Source organism: Anastrepha ludens, chromosome 6 (genome assembly GCF_028408465.1).
Source record: "Anastrepha ludens isolate Willacy chromosome 6, idAnaLude1.1, whole genome shotgun sequence".
In the NCBI taxonomy this organism is placed as follows: Eukaryota; Metazoa; Arthropoda; class Insecta; order Diptera; family Tephritidae; genus Anastrepha; species Anastrepha ludens.
The window spans coordinates 2,276,348-2,292,008 of record NC_071502.1 but is presented as its reverse complement, the minus strand read 5'-3'; the positions used below and the strand labels follow the sequence as shown (position 1 = coordinate 2,292,008).

At 41.2% G+C, this 15,661-nt stretch overlaps 1 protein-coding gene across 2 annotated transcripts in view; it reads left to right on the top strand.

The window, feature by feature from the left end:
• The first annotated feature begins 316 nt into the window (after positions 1-316).
• The window catches only part of LOC128867972 (GTP-binding protein Di-Ras2), a 184,350-nt gene continuing 169,005 nt past the window's right edge, over positions 317-15,661 (top strand). The window contains exon 1 of one of the 2 annotated variants that reach the window (XM_054109624.1): positions 317-551. The gene's annotated coding sequence lies outside the window, so the exon portion shown is untranslated. The remainder of the gene's footprint in view (positions 552-15,661) is intronic. The other variant, XM_054109623.1, reaches the window with a different exon arrangement.

Genomic DNA, 15,661 nt, shown 5'->3' with positions numbered 1-15,661 from the left:
TGTTGCTGTTTTTGGACGCCTTTGACGTGGATCGTCTTCAAGTCTTGTACGACCACGTTTGGATTCAGCAACCCATCTTTCTACTATACTAATTGATGGCGAAAAGTCCTTATACACTTTCAACATTCGTTCATAAATTTCCTTTGCTATTAAACCTTCCACAAATAAAAATTCAATCACTGAACAATACTTCATTTCCATTGTAGAAAATACTGGAGGACGTCGGTACTAAATGGCTTGTAAACAAAGAATGAATTCAAAGATTGAAATGAAACTTCACATACGTCCATATGAAGAGTATATCAACACAACAACTAAATTTAGGCTAGTGGCAACGCCCTCTCTTATGAACCGCAAAATTTATTAAACTACCTAGTACGTGTGTGATTAGCCAAGTTAATTCAACGCTAAATTTTAACACATTACCTTACCTTATCTTCGTTGACTAAAATATGTTCATTTTTCACACTTCATCTATGAACAAAAAAGTAAAAATCCATACTTATTTGCAGATCTCCGAGTGCCAAACAGAAATGCGTGTGGAAACTATGGTAAGCCGGAGCAAAATATTTTTTAAAATACTTTCTACTGTATATGAAGTTGTTTTTTTTTTTAAAGAAACGTGTGGTGTACTATGCCTTAAAATATCGGATATATCTAAATTGTCTCTCTCCAGCGGCATCTTGGCATCTCCTGTAGTAACTTTCGGCTCATTTCTCCGAGCTACCGAGTGTTTGATATTCTCCTTTATTAAGGTCTACATATTTCCGAACGGATTTTTATGGAGTCCTCCGTGAAGGAGATGCTATTTTCCCCCTTTCTATACTCTGCAGGAGCTGCTCGTTGTTTTTCTGTAATATCCACTCGTGGCGATTATCCTCGTAGAGTTGTTTGCCGATCTTCAGCAGACTCAAGCCATTTTATATCCCATGAACTGGAAGTCAAAATTTTAGATGAAAGCTATCAAATTTGCTAGATTTTTAGTAGGAAGTAGCCATATATATGGACCTTGGCCGGATGCTTCACTGTTCTTTCAACCAGTCTAAAAATTGTTTTGATAAATTTGGTTTTTGTCCATCTGATTTCGCTATTATCTTGTGGCCAGATAAAATATTTTCCAACCTGGCTTTAGATCAGTAGGGCCCACTGCTTTTGATGGTTTTTATAGACATTTTTTAGAAACAATTTCAATTTATCGGCGTTTCATCGTGGACTTTCTCAAACTATTATCGATGGGTCTACTTCCATTCGAGGCTCTTGTAGCTTATTTTATGCACGTTTTTCGTGGTCCAACAAAAACATCACTTCAAATCGTTTCTCAAATGCTTAAGAAATTTTAATTAGAATGTCGGCAAAGCCACTGATGCAGACAGAAAGGATTGGCACAACGCGAAGACACTTTACCAGCCAAACAAGAAGATAGGTTCAAAAATTTCTACACCGCACTTTCTCCTTCAAAATATTGTGTCTAAGTGATAGTTATTACAACAATTATTTTTAGTTATTTCTTACTACTTTTTCCAATACTAACTTTTGTGATAATTTCTATTAATGGAGGTTTTAACCTTCAGTATCGCACAACACTAGAATAAAACAGTGACCGGCTGGTGTTTGTAAGATAAGAAAGCAACACTTTTGTTATTGTTAGTCGAACACACTTTTCAAAAGTTAAAATCCGGGTGTTTATTTAATTTTCCAAAGTAAGTTATACATTTCGCAATAAGCCACTACCTTTATAAAAAAGGGAATATGTTTCCTAATAGCTTTCAGTTCCCTCCGCTGCATACAACTTTTCTCAGTCATGCAAAGTTTGCAAAGCCAAGTCACAAAGGCATTTAAGTATACTTGAACCGGCAATTTGAAAACTTTCAAGGAGTCCTCTCTCCCATTGCGCGAAAATTATGGAAACATGAACATTACAATTTCTAATTAGAGTGTCATTACTGCTGGCCATTCTACGTTTCCTACTATGAATAAGAGCCAAAAGAGCAAAGGAACGAAGAAAGAGCAAAAGAAGAAATTCATAAGTAGCAGCAGCATGGGGGGATACTTACGCGTATATTTCACGTACGTATGTGCATATTTGTACATATTTGAATTGTAATTTTTGGAAATAATAGCAACGAGCTTTTCAGAAGGTAGCAGACAGTGACTGCCGCAAATAGAGACGATTTAGATACCAAGTGAAATAGCTCACGCAGAGGGACTAGTCCAGCCACCTACGAAGATGTGCAAAATAAGGCAAAGAAATTTGAGAGAATGAGGCTTGACACCTGCATAAGATGAAGGCATAAGCGGAACTAAACCATGTCATTGCCACAAACGAAGTTATTTATCAACGTCAGTGGCACCTGGGTAGTGGTGGCTAGTAGAAATAAGAAGAGCTCCTCCACTACACCGCAGACGGCATGTGGCGAAAGACACGTAGTGCTGCGAGAAAACGCTGACGACAGCTCTCATTTGCATTTTACTCATCAGGACAGTCAAGTAGACGAAAACTGAAGCTTGCCAACTATTGCCTGCAACTGATGTTATGATATTAGTGCAGTCTCGTTAAAGTCAACCACCTACACATGTGCAAACGTATGTGTGTAGATATGCATGGGCATACACGCCGACAGCTTGGCATGTGGCGAAGATCATTTACTTGCCATCTGTATACCTGGCAGAATGAAAATATTAAATATTACGAAAACACATAAAAATAAGTTGAGCGATAACAAACAGAGTTTGCGGAGTTCGTTCATGACAAATAACTTTAAGAGAAATGTTGGAAAATTATCGAGCAAATATCTATATTTTTTGTACAGTTGACTGTGGTTTGTAGAGCTAACGAAAGAATAAGGAGCAGCTTTACGCCACCTACCTAAAACGAATGAGTTTATTTCGAATCGAATATCCACTCTTAGAGGTAAGAAATTCAGAAAATGCTGAGATATTTGGATTCGTTGAATCGGCCAACAACAAAGGTTTTTATGAGGAGATTTGCCATGCCTTGCCGAGGGGCGATCGCTATTAGCGTTGCGTTGCCTCACTTGTATTACTGGCGTCGTTTCGTTGAAAACCCCGGTTGTATAGGTCGCTGTTGTTGATTTCTGTGTATAGAAAGTCGATGAACTCGCTCTATACTGAGAACCATTGACGGTGATGGTGTCTCCTTTGTCATTTCGAAATAATTACTCCGATGATGCCGACATGCCATGAATCGCGCCAAGCCTCTGAATGTATTTCTGCCATGAAAAAGCTCCTCATAAAAAATATCTACCGTTCGCAGTACGCTTGAAAGGTCCCTCCATTTATGGAACAGCATCAAGACGCACGCCACAAATAAGAGGAGGAGTTCGGCCAAACACCCAAAAAGGGTGTACGTGCCCATTATATGTATATATAAACTTTCCTTTTCCTAGTCTTGTGGTTCGAAACAAAATACTTTCTCTTTATCATACCTATATCTATCCTGGCCAGAAAAAAGTTGACTGAGGTTTCACTGTACTTAGTTCCACATCCATTGTATTCAGCTGAAATGGCAGCGGCGCTTGTCGGGGAATTTGAAGTCTTTGCCGGAAAATGTTTGGAAAATTGTTTGAATTGGATTATTCCTTAAGATGTCTGTATTTTTTAGAAATTACAGAAGGATTGTATTTTGAAGATGTTACGAAAAAATTTGATTGCAGGTCGCCAAAAAAAAACTTTATTTTCTGCTTTCCTATTTTAATTCATAAATTCTGATGCCAGGCATCGAAAAGCACCAAATTATCATTTCTTAGCATTTAAAGTTTGCTTTTGTCTGTGTTAGTCGATAAGGGATTTGATAAATATTCGATGCAGACAAATATTTTTATTTTTATATGTAAATTTTTTGCACGAATATCGAATTTCATAGAGAAAATTTACGTCTATTTTAAATATTTTACCGCCTGACCTTTGACCGCGTAAACGTGTTTTATTTTTAAATAGTTAGTGAAAATACGCTTTCGAGTGTTAAAAATTATTTTCCTATCTTTGCTGTTATTACCTCCCACTGCGTTATCCACATCTGTGAGACGACAATAGATTTTCCAGCTCAGTGAAGCTGAAGTTCCGAATACCGGCAAATAGGAGAGTCATTCCATTTATTTAGGAACCTACACACATCGTGCTCTTATGTATTCTGTAATAAGTTCCATTTATTGTGCATATTATATTAGTGTTAGTGAGTGCGAATGAGAACGGTAAGATTAGGAATAGACATCAAGGGGTAGTCCTCTACGACATGTTGTTTAGAATTGGCGTTCCAATGATGTTTATTTATTTATTTTTTGTTATTTTGTGTTTGTAAGTAGACGCAGCTAACAGTCGCCGATAGATGTGGCGCTTAGACCAAAACCAAACAAAAAAAAACGCTTTAGAAACCACAAAACCGTGCTCATAAATATGTATTAAATAGTTGTACGCGATGACTGGGCAACAATGTGGCAGGTCAAATACAAGAATGCTTCCGCCGTGAATGTGTGCACACGCAAGAATATATACTAAATACATAGAGTTTGAGTGTATGTGTGCTTGTGTTTATATTAAGAATTTTTCTTGTTGCCATGAATAACTTCAGCTGCTGATAGGTAACACTTGAGTTTATTCATGAAATTTACCTTACCTAATATGGCATGCGACGACTAAGGAATGCGTGCCAGGGGAAGAAAAACGGGAGTGAGAGTGGAAAGCAGTGGAACTACAAACATACAAACTTGTTTTCCTCTTTAGATCTGCCAACAACTACTTCGGCCTGATATATTTTGCTGCTTACTCAGTGGCACTTCTCACAACGCCACTTCTTCATTTCGCCATCTTCTACCAGCTATAACCTGGCGCCGATGGAAGGCATCGAGTGGATGCAGAATGACGATGGCATGCCGAAGTGAGGCATTTAATTTGTTGCTATGCGTTTATTGCGCATAGAAGGTATTAAGTAGTGGTTTTGTTTGCAGTCAGCGCATAGTCGCTCTTCAATGAAAAGGTAATAACGGCAGTTTGCTATGCATAGACTCATCTACTTATGCGGGGAACAAAGCAACTGCATAACTTTACGAAGTGCCATATTCAGAGCACACTCACTTTGACAACAGCTGCGGTGTCAACAGGCTATTCGACAACTTTTAATTCGCTTATACATATGTATTTGTGCATATGCAAATTTATGGGGGGTTCCATTAGGGCTGCCTATTTTGAAATGTGAAACATTAAATTTTGTGGTCTGTGTGAAAAATGAAGAAAATATTTTTTTATATCATAAAAGACGCTAAGACTAACTCTTGTGCTTTTTTGTGTCCGATTCTAACTACAGCTCTATAGCGCTGTGTGTAAGAAAATTAGAGATGTGCGTTGATTATCGATGATACTTCGAACAAAGACGTTTTAAAGTCGAGCAAAAGGAATCTAGTTTGGAACAACGGGCGTTCAAATATCATAATTTTGTCAATTTTGCTCCGATCGGCTTGAAATCTTACACAATAATCTTGATATGCATCCTATTGAAAAAAAATATATGCGAAACTAAAAAAAAGGGGAGAACTATCAACAAATAAGAAAAGTGTTGCCATAGCTTTGTTTCTGTGATCCCCGGAGTTGCATAGTTTCTTGAGTGTAAGCTATAAGCCCTTCGTTGTGCACTTCTGTGATGAATGTTGAATGCTACAAATTCATTTATCAGCTTGAAAGTTGTAGTTTAAAAAATAACAGGTTCTTGGTATTGAATATCACTCAAACATTTAAACCCAATTTCAATGAGATATGTGGTCTTTCATTTGCAAAGTGTCCAGTGAAAGACGTGTTTTACAAGTGCTCTTGCAAAAGTGTCGATAAATTTGGGAAAAAGTCCCACGGTAGTGATAAAAAGTGTGCAAGTGTGCTCCCAGGAGCTAGGGCAGTGCCCAGTGATTGCCTATGACAGGTGTAGCTGACCAACCAAGGGTAAACACAGCAACTTTTTAGCAATTTTTTATCAAACTCCAAAAGAGTGAAAAGACCAAAAAACCGAACGGTGAAAAGTGTTGTTGCTGAGAGAGAGAGAACAGTTGCTTATTAAAAACACATCTGCCCAGGCAACTGCGTAACTTTCCTCACAAAAAAAAAAAAAAAAAAAAAAAAAAAAAAAAAAAAAAAAAAAAAAAAAAAAAAAAAAAAAAAAAACATATTCATACAGCGAGCGGTGCAAAGTGTCGGTGGGAAGAGATAGAATAGCTGATTACCATCTGCACATCTGCCCAGACAGCCGCGCAGGTGAATGACAGCTGACTCCCACAGGTATAAGCAAACCACCCAACAACATGCCGAACGAGTCTCCGGGCATATATGGAGAATCGAAGGAAAAGAGCGATACGATCAATCCGTTCCTGAGACGAGCGAGAATCGCCCGCTCACCTGTGAGAAAACAAATACTCACTTCTGAGCAAGAGCGCGCTGAAAAGCACCAATGCGAGCATAAAACTCCAAACATGGAAAAAAGCGACGCGCAACAGCAGAAGGAAGAGGAAAGAGAGCAAGCGACAAAGCGAGAATCAAACGGAGAGCCGCTACGCGTGATGGGAGAAATAATAAAAGAGCTCATTAGTATGATGGAAGTGCAGAGGCATATCAACATTCCTATGAAAGACTTGGTGAGTGCAATAGAGAGGCTGCATAAGAAAGCATTAGACATGCACAGCATATCTAAGCCACCCACTGTGCGCGCCAATCAAAGCACACAAACTGACAAATTAGAGAACGATCGCAAAAAGCATGCAAAGAGAGCCCGTACGGCGGCCAATAGCGGACGGGATGCGCCCAATTCGCCGCAGCAAATAGCAAAGTGCATCCGCTTAGAATCGCCGAGAGGAGCAATAGAGGCCAGGCCCAAAGAGCAACAACACTGCACCAACCAACCAAAAGAGGGGGATGCTGTAAAGAAGCAAAGCGTGGCAGCGATAGACATGAATGCGCCCCTAGGCGTGGAGGGCATCCAATCACGTGAAGGCTGGTCAACAGTGGTCAAACGTAAGACCAAAACCACTCAAAAAATACCAACGAAACCTGACGCATTGGTCCTGAAGAAAGTCGGTGAACTTTCATACGCGGAAATGTTAAAAAAAATTAAATCGCAACCTGACCTCAAGGAACTGAGCCATATAGTAAAGGGCATTAGAAAGACGGCGAAGGACGAATTATTATTCGAACTAAAGCGGCAAGCTGACCCAGCTACTGAAAAGCTCAAGACAGCAATAGAATGTGTCCTTGGCGAAAGTGCACAGGTTCGCTCACTAACCCAAGAAACGGCCTTACAAATAAAGGATATTGATGAAGTGACGTCCAGAGAAGAAGTGTTAGAGGCGATAAAAAATAGCCTCCCGGACGGAAAAGTTACGCTATCAGTCATTCGAGCAATGCATACAGCATACGGTGGCACGCAGACATGCACCATCAGCCTACCACCGGCATCCGCCCAAAAGCTGATAAGCCTATCCAAAATACGTATTGGCTGGGTCTACTGCCGCATTAGGGGAAAGGCAGCTATAACAAGGTGCTACAAATGCCACGATTTTGGCCACCTGGCAAGGAACTGCAAGAGCGAAGATGACCGCACTACTCAGTGCTTCAGATGTGGAGGGCAAGACCATAAGGTTAAAAACTGCGTAAATACGCCGAGGTGTGCGCTATGTCTACAGCACGGCGAAAGTGACACTAACCATGTGTCGGGAGGGCGAACATGCCCCGCATTCCAGAGAGCAGCCCAACAGAAGAAAGTATGAAGGTCTTGCAACTTAACCTCAACCACTGCGAAGCAGCGCAAAGCCTGCTTACCCAAACAGTATACGAACTGGGCATCGATGTTGCTATACTTAGCGAGCAATATAGAAACAGGCACGAGGCGTCATGGGCCAGCAACGTAAATGGCAAGTGTGCCATATGGAGCTGCGGGAGTAACCCAACCCATCTGGGGAAACCAGTTGCAACAACCGGCTATGTGCGTGCCAAAATAGATAATATACACATATACAGCTGTTACATACCACCCAGTACAGATTTGTGTACCTTTGCCAGTATCATGGACGAACTGGTTAATGACGCTAAGCAAAGAAGCGCGGCACTCATAGCAGGTGACTTCAATGCGTGGGCAGCAGAGTGGGGATGTAAGAGAACAAACCCGAAAGGCAGGGAGCTTTTAAATGCACTAGCAGCGCTTGATTTTGTTCTACTCAACAGTGGTACGGAGAACACATTTAGCAAAAATGGTACTGGTTCCATCATAGACCTTTCTTTCATAAGCAGGGGACTAAGTAGAGCTACAAGATGGTACCTCAGCGACTGCTACACACATAGCGATCATAAGGCAATAGTCATTGCCATCGAAAAAGCTCAAGTAGGCACGATACCCTACAAACGGCAAAATGGGTGGAAAGCGAAAAGCTTCGACGAGAAGCTCTTTGAGATAGCCTTCGACAACACCGAGGTAATATGCACGGTTGAAACTGCAGCGACGGAGATAAGGTCAGCCATCACCAAAGCATGCGATACCGCTATGGTCCGACAAGGAAGACACCAAACACGTAAGCCAGCATACTGGTGGAACGACGAGATTGCGGAGTTGCGAGCACAATGCAATCGGGCCAGAAGGCTATGTCAGCGCTCACGGAATGCAACCAACACTGTAGAACTCAGGCTCAACTACAAAAATAAGCGTAAAGCGCTTAAACTGGCCATTCGCGATAGCAAGCGCAATATGTTCAAAGAGCTATGTGACGACGTCAATAATAACCCATGGGGCTCAGCCTATAAAATAGTGCGGAACAAGATGAAACAGACGGTACAACCAACATGCCCAATTCTCTTGGACCAGATTGTACGAGAACTCTTCCCTCCGCAGCCTGACTTTGTGAGAAAGATAGATAGCGAACCAGCCACCAACATCCCGGCGGTAAATGTAGCCGAAGTGCTCAAACTAAGTAGCAAATTATCGTCTCGAAAAGCGCCTGGGCCAGATGGAATTCCAAACATTGCGTTGAAAAAAGCCGTGCTGCAAAACCCGTGCTTGTTTGCGAGAATTTTTAATGTGTACCTGCAAGAAGGCGTCTTTCCAAATATCTGGAAACTACAAAAATTGGTACTTGTACCAAAAAAACCAGGTGCTTGCGCTCCAAATGAATACCGTCCACTGTGTATGCTGGACTCCATTGGTAAGTTGTTTGAGCTTGTGATTAAAAACCGGCTGGAAATATATGTAGACGGACAGCTGTCAAGCTACCAGTTTGGCTTTAGGAGGAAGCGATCTACCACAGACGCGATAGAGGCCGTAAAAGTAATTGCGGAAAAGGCAATTGAAGGCAAGCGATGGTTAGGTGGTGCAAAAGAATATTGCCTAGTAATAACATTAGATGTCAAAAATGCGTTCAACAGTGCCAGATGGATAGACATACTACACGCCCTCCGCGCGATGCAAGTGCCTACCTATCTACAGCGTATCATATCCAGCTACCTGTCTGATAGGGTGTTACGTTACGGCAGCGACAGCGGAATTGTTGACTACCAGGTCACAGCTGGTGTGCCACAAGGATCCATTCTAGGGCCCCTCCTGTGGAACATTATGTACGACGGCATTTTGCGACTAAAGGTACACAAGAGAGCAACATTCGTTGGCTTCGCGGACGATATATCAATCGTTGTAACCGCGAAAACGCTCGCGGAAATTGTAAATATCGCGCAACAAGCTATAGGCGCGGCTCAAAGATGGCTAGGCGCGAATGGTTTAAAGCTAGCTACGCATAAAACAGAAGCCGTACTCATCAGCAGCCGAAAGAGAGTTGAAAAGGTCAAGATTAGAGTTGGGGACAGCATTATCGAGTCAAAGCCATACATAAAATACTTAGGCGTCTTGGTAGACCACCGAATTAGCTTCCGATACCACTTGGAATACGCTAGCAACAAAGCTGCGACTGCGACAGCAGCCCTGGCTAGAATAATGGCGAACATTGGAGGACTAAGGCAGCAGGCAAGAAAGGTCCTGACTGGAGTAGTGAGGTCTATCCTTTTATATGGCGCGACAGTTTGGCGCGATGCATTCCAACACGCTTCATACGTACGAAGTAGTAACTCCACGTACCGCTTGTGTGCTCTTAGAGTCTGCTCTGCCTTCAGGACAGTCTCAGAGGATGCGGCGCTCATCATAGCCGGTCTATGCCCACTCGACTTGATAGCGCAGGAGATGTATGAAATGAGACGTATGAGGAACAACCAAGCCCAATGCGATCAGCTGGCACTGAGAAAATCCATAAACCACCGCTGCGTGGACCAATGGCAGACGCGATGGGACAGTGCAAATAAAGGCAGGTGGACCCACCGTCTCATCCCCAACGTTGAAGCTTGGCTCCAGAGAAAGCACGGAGAAGTAGACTTCTATGTCTGCCAAATCCTAAGTGGCCATGGTTGCTTTAAAGCGTACCTTCACCGCTTTGGACACGAAGAAAGTCCATACTGCGAGCAGTGCACACCAGCAGTTGAGGAGGACGCAGAACATGTGCTTCTCACGTGTCCCCGCTTCAGAAGAGTAAGGGCTAAACTAGAAGGCAACCTTGGCAGCAGCATCACGCCCGAGAATTTAGTGCCACTGATGTTGATGAGCCAGGACAATTGGAGCAAAGTCCAAAACATGGATGCTGAAATAATGCAGCAACTTCGAAATAGCGAGCAGGCAAGGAGGATGCGCGAACGTCAAATAAGAACGTGAAGCAGCACACCTATCCAGAGATGAAAACACAGGTAAACTGACGATACCACTATTAGAAACTAGCTTTTCTATGGTAACGAACAGGGACATGGGGGGAGGGGGCGTATAGATCCGACAGGGGTGGTTGTCTTCTGATATGACCTAACAGTGGTGGTAATAGGCAGATGCAGCTTGTGACATATTGCATCAGAACAGTAACTGACGTTGAGTGCAACGCTCAAACCGCCTCCCGACGAAATACTTGACGGTAGTACCGGGGGGATCGGTACTTTGACGGTAGGAGGTTTAGTTCGGGTTAAAGTCCCACACTGACGGGGTAAGGCTTTCGATGCTTCCTCCTCATAAAAAAAAAAAAAAAAAAAAAAAAAAAAAAAATGAGATATGTATTAATTGATATGAAGGAAATAATTTTCTTTAGTGCAGAAATGTTAACCTGACATATAGAGATCGTGGCATCTGACATATGAGGGTCGTTTCAATAGTCAATGCAAAAATAAACACTATAACTGTTTGAGGTAAACCTTTTTTATTTTTCGATATAGTCTCCTATAGGCGCCTAAAGCGCCTACACTTCGTCCAAAGCTGTTTTAGTTGGTTGATATCATCCGAATAAAAGGATCCATTCACTCAGATTGGGAAGCAAAAAGTAGTCTATGGGATCCGAGATAGCCACGTCTGGAGAATTGGGGTCCTGTGAAATGAGTTGGAACCTTATTTCCATTAATTTTGTGACCACAACTGCTGAGGTGTGAGCTGGTGCGTTAACGCAGTAAAAAAGGAAAACCACTCGACTTCCTCGATTCAAACGAATGCCAAACACAAAGAAATACATCGATCTGGCAGAAGCTTGGTGTGCGTTCTTCCAAGAGATGCTACATATATCTCTAAAACCAATTAAGATCGACCGCACAAAATGTATGTACCGTACTTATGGCGAAAAGTGATATGAATTGGAAAATTCAAAATTGAAATTTCTAAATCGCGTTTCTCTGGAACCACACAAGCTAAGACAGTGAAATTTGATACAGTGACGCAAATGGTCAATACCTGTCTTTTGGTTAAAAGTAGTTGGCATTGGAAAAGTTGTCATATTTAAACTCGCAATATCCACAGATGTAGCAAAAACGTGAGACCCCAGATATCTAAATATTTGCTCGAAGAGAGCAGGGCAGCTGAGAAGAAGGTGTTGAGATGATTCCACATCATCCTCCAGACAGCTTCCGCATAGAGGACTTGAAGCAATCATAAGTCTCACCATGTCGACACCTAACGGACAATGTCCGGTAAGGATACCTACAAACTCGAGAGCTGCGGCTTTGTGAGCCTTAGAAGTCACGAATTTGCACGTTTGTGCACTAGCCCAGCGCTCGCTCAGTGGACGCGAGGCCTACCTTTCCAGAAGTATACCACAGGTTCTCAAGGGAACTCCAATCCTTTCGTTTTAAGATAAAACCGTCTCCAGGGTCTCTTGTCTAGCCAGCTCATCAGCCCAGCAGTTTCCCCCTATGCCGCTGTGACCGAAAACCCCGATGAGTCTAATATCGAACTATTCGAATGCAATCGGCAGAGAAGTCAGTCATTCCCCGAACCAACATGGTTTATTAAATTGAAGTTTAGTTTAGTTTCATAATTAGCCAAAATGTTTCCAATAATTCAGCATTCAACATCCAGCCTGGCAATTGGAAAACTGGAAGTGAAAAAACGTGTGGTTATGTCGGTTTATTATTGCGACAAACTCAGTTCACCTGTGGAGGAGTGATTACACCATCCAAACGGGATATTCAATAGGAATTTTGTCATTCTCTTTCCATCTCAGGAGGAATGGAGTAAGGGACTTTTACTAAACAACTTCGACAGTTCTACACAGATGGTTCTAAAGTGGATTGTGGTGTTGGACATATATTCTCATAGACATCAGAGCTTTCCAGGCGGAAATACTGTCAATAGGGGGAGCTTTTAGGCTACTAATCGCAGGCTTCTCTTTTAAGTGTAACAGCGTTATTCTTTAGGATAACCAAGCTGCAATGGATTCGGCTCCAAAAACCTCTAAACTGGTGGCACCTTCAACGAAAACCATAACGTTACTTTAATTTGGGTCCAGGAGCATCGGAAGATTGGAGGAAATGAAAAAACATACCATGAATAAGATTCTTGCTGAATCAGTATTCACACCACTGTCAAAAAATCAAAAATTAAATTCCCTGAAAATATCTACAAATCGCGGAATGCAGCTGGAGAGACCAGACAACAAGCTGGCTTCTGGTCTATTGGAGGACAAGCAGCCAAAACTGGCATAGTTGTAAGCAACCAGGGCAAAGGAAACGATTTTTCATTTCCTCTGTGAATGCCCTGTCTTATAGAAGGAGACAATGTCAACGCTGGGATAGTTTCGAGAGTCTTCCCGAGCAACTATCTGGCTTAGTCGTCAACAACCTAATATGGTTCTTAAGCCGCGCAGAGTGGACACAGACCATTAACAAGTTGTTAGCGAGGATGTAGCTGGGTGGATGCTGGATGTATCACCATTTTAAGAAACCAACCAGGTGATGGGTGATCTAAATAGATTGCGCATAACTGAATGCCAATATTGCGGACTTTAGATGAGGGCTACTTTACTTTTTGTAAAAAATAGATTTTCCGATTGCTGTAAAAAACTTTAATTTTACTATTGGCTGTTTTAAATATTATTTTATAGTCACATTGTTCAGCTCAAGTGAATTTGGATAAAACCTACTACTTAGTTGCGAATTGCTATTGGGGAATAATAAAATATTCAGCCGTATTTCTAAGTATGCAACGAAGTATTAAACAAAAACTGTCTGTCTGTCTGCCTGTTTGTCTGTCAAATTAGCCTTGACCAGAACATTCTGTTGACAATAATTGAAGAATTAACTATTCATATACACACATTTGCGCATTCATAAGTGCATCTGTACGTAGGTGTGCATGAATTGTACGCATTGAGAAATTGTTGTATGTATGTATGTATGTATGTATGCATAATATTATTTTATTCAGAAATCCAATTAAAATGCAATTTTCACACCATAATAAATCGATTTTATGTTAACATGTAATAATTTTATTGCGAGTACGACTGTTTGTATTCAAATTAAAAATATATTATATTTATATGGTTTTCCATTTGTCTTATACAGACTTGGTTTTTTGCACGCACATTTACGCACATCCATGCGTACATATACCGCCAGCGTCAAAATAAAGTGTACACCACATATTGAGAAGTTTTGGATATTTATTTATTTTGTAATTCAAATTATTTTAATATAAAAATATAGTTCACACTACAACAACTACTATATAAAGCAAAATTTCGAACTTTGTATAAAATTTATAAGCATTTGGCGCATTTTTATGAAAAATTTTTAGAAAAATTTCTGGTATTCAGTTTTATAGATCATTGGATTTTCGTATAATGAAATGCAAGTTTCAAAAGGTTTAAAAATAGCTTTTCTTTTTAAAATTTTTTCTGTTGACGGTATTGGGTGTTTTCTTTCATATTAAAAAAAAAATGTACAGTAGGCGTTGAATAGGGAAAATGCGCAAGACCGCGTACGAAAAAAATCAGTTTGATGTTTGATCTACTTGAAACTTGCAATTTGTTATACAAATTCAAAAGAGCTTTGAAAGTTTTTTGAAAATTTGCGGAATCTTCACAAACATTATACAGAGTTTGAAACTTTGCCTTATATGGTAGTTGCTGTAAAAAAATGTCTAAAAATTCTGAGTAAAAAGTTTGAAATTTTAATGAAAACTTGCCGAATCGCTTTATATTATAGTTGTTGTAGTATGAATTATATAAAACTATAAAAAATTAATATACGAGGTGTGTTCAAAAAGTATCGCGAATTTTATGTTTTTTCAAAATCTATTTTTTTTTTTTTTTTTTTTTTTGTCGGGACAACTAGCAAGTGCATCACTCAGACATTAATTGAGTCCATTGTACTACACTTGGATTCCCTTTTAATTTTCTTTAAATCTACCCGATCTCCGAAGAAATCTGAGTAGATCTTGTGGTGCCAAGGAGCCAAGATGGTCGCTTCTTAACACATCAGTGCCAAAGACCTCAAACCTGATTCGAGCGAAGGCGGGGCAGACACACAGGAAGTGGTCCGCCGTCTCATCCTCCTCTTCACAAGCTGGGCAGAGTACACTGTCTGAGATGCCCAACCTTTCCATGTGCTTTGCCCACAGAAAGTGGCCTGTCATCAGTCCTACCAGCCGTCTGCACTCCCCTCTGCTTAATGACAGAAGGGTTTGCGACAGTCGATCGGACATGACAGGTAACATCAGTTTTGTCCATCTGCAGCCTCTCTCAGCCTGCCAAGCTCGCTTGTGGGTAGTAGTTACCCATTTGCTAACCGTGGCCGTGATGGCCGCAGAGGGGAGTGGCAAAGCGGGCTCTGGGCCAAAGAAGTTGGCTTTATTCATTAATATCTATTTTGTCCCCTTCAAAACAATCCCCATGAGATATTATGCTCTTGTGCCAACGTTTTTTCCAATCTTCGAAGCACTTCAAAAAATAATTTTTTTTATCTGGTTCAGCTCCTCCTTCGAAAAAGTCACAGGGGGCCAGATCTGTGGAATACGGTGGCTGTGGCATCATTAGTGTGTTGTTTTTGGCCAAAAAGTCGCGCGCAAGCAACGATGTGTGAGCAGGGGCGTTATCGAGATGCAAGAGCCAATTTCTGTTCTTCCACAAATCCGGGCGTTTCTGGCGGATTGCTTCACGCAAATTGCGGATAACTTGCAGGTAATATTGCTCGGGCGTCCTGCACGCTTTTCGTCGTTCACATCTTCTCGGCTTTCTGAGAACATTTTGTACCACCGATAAATGTTGCTTTGGTCCAAAGTAGCTTCTCCGTATGACACAGCCAACAATCGGAATGCACACAAAACTTGACACAG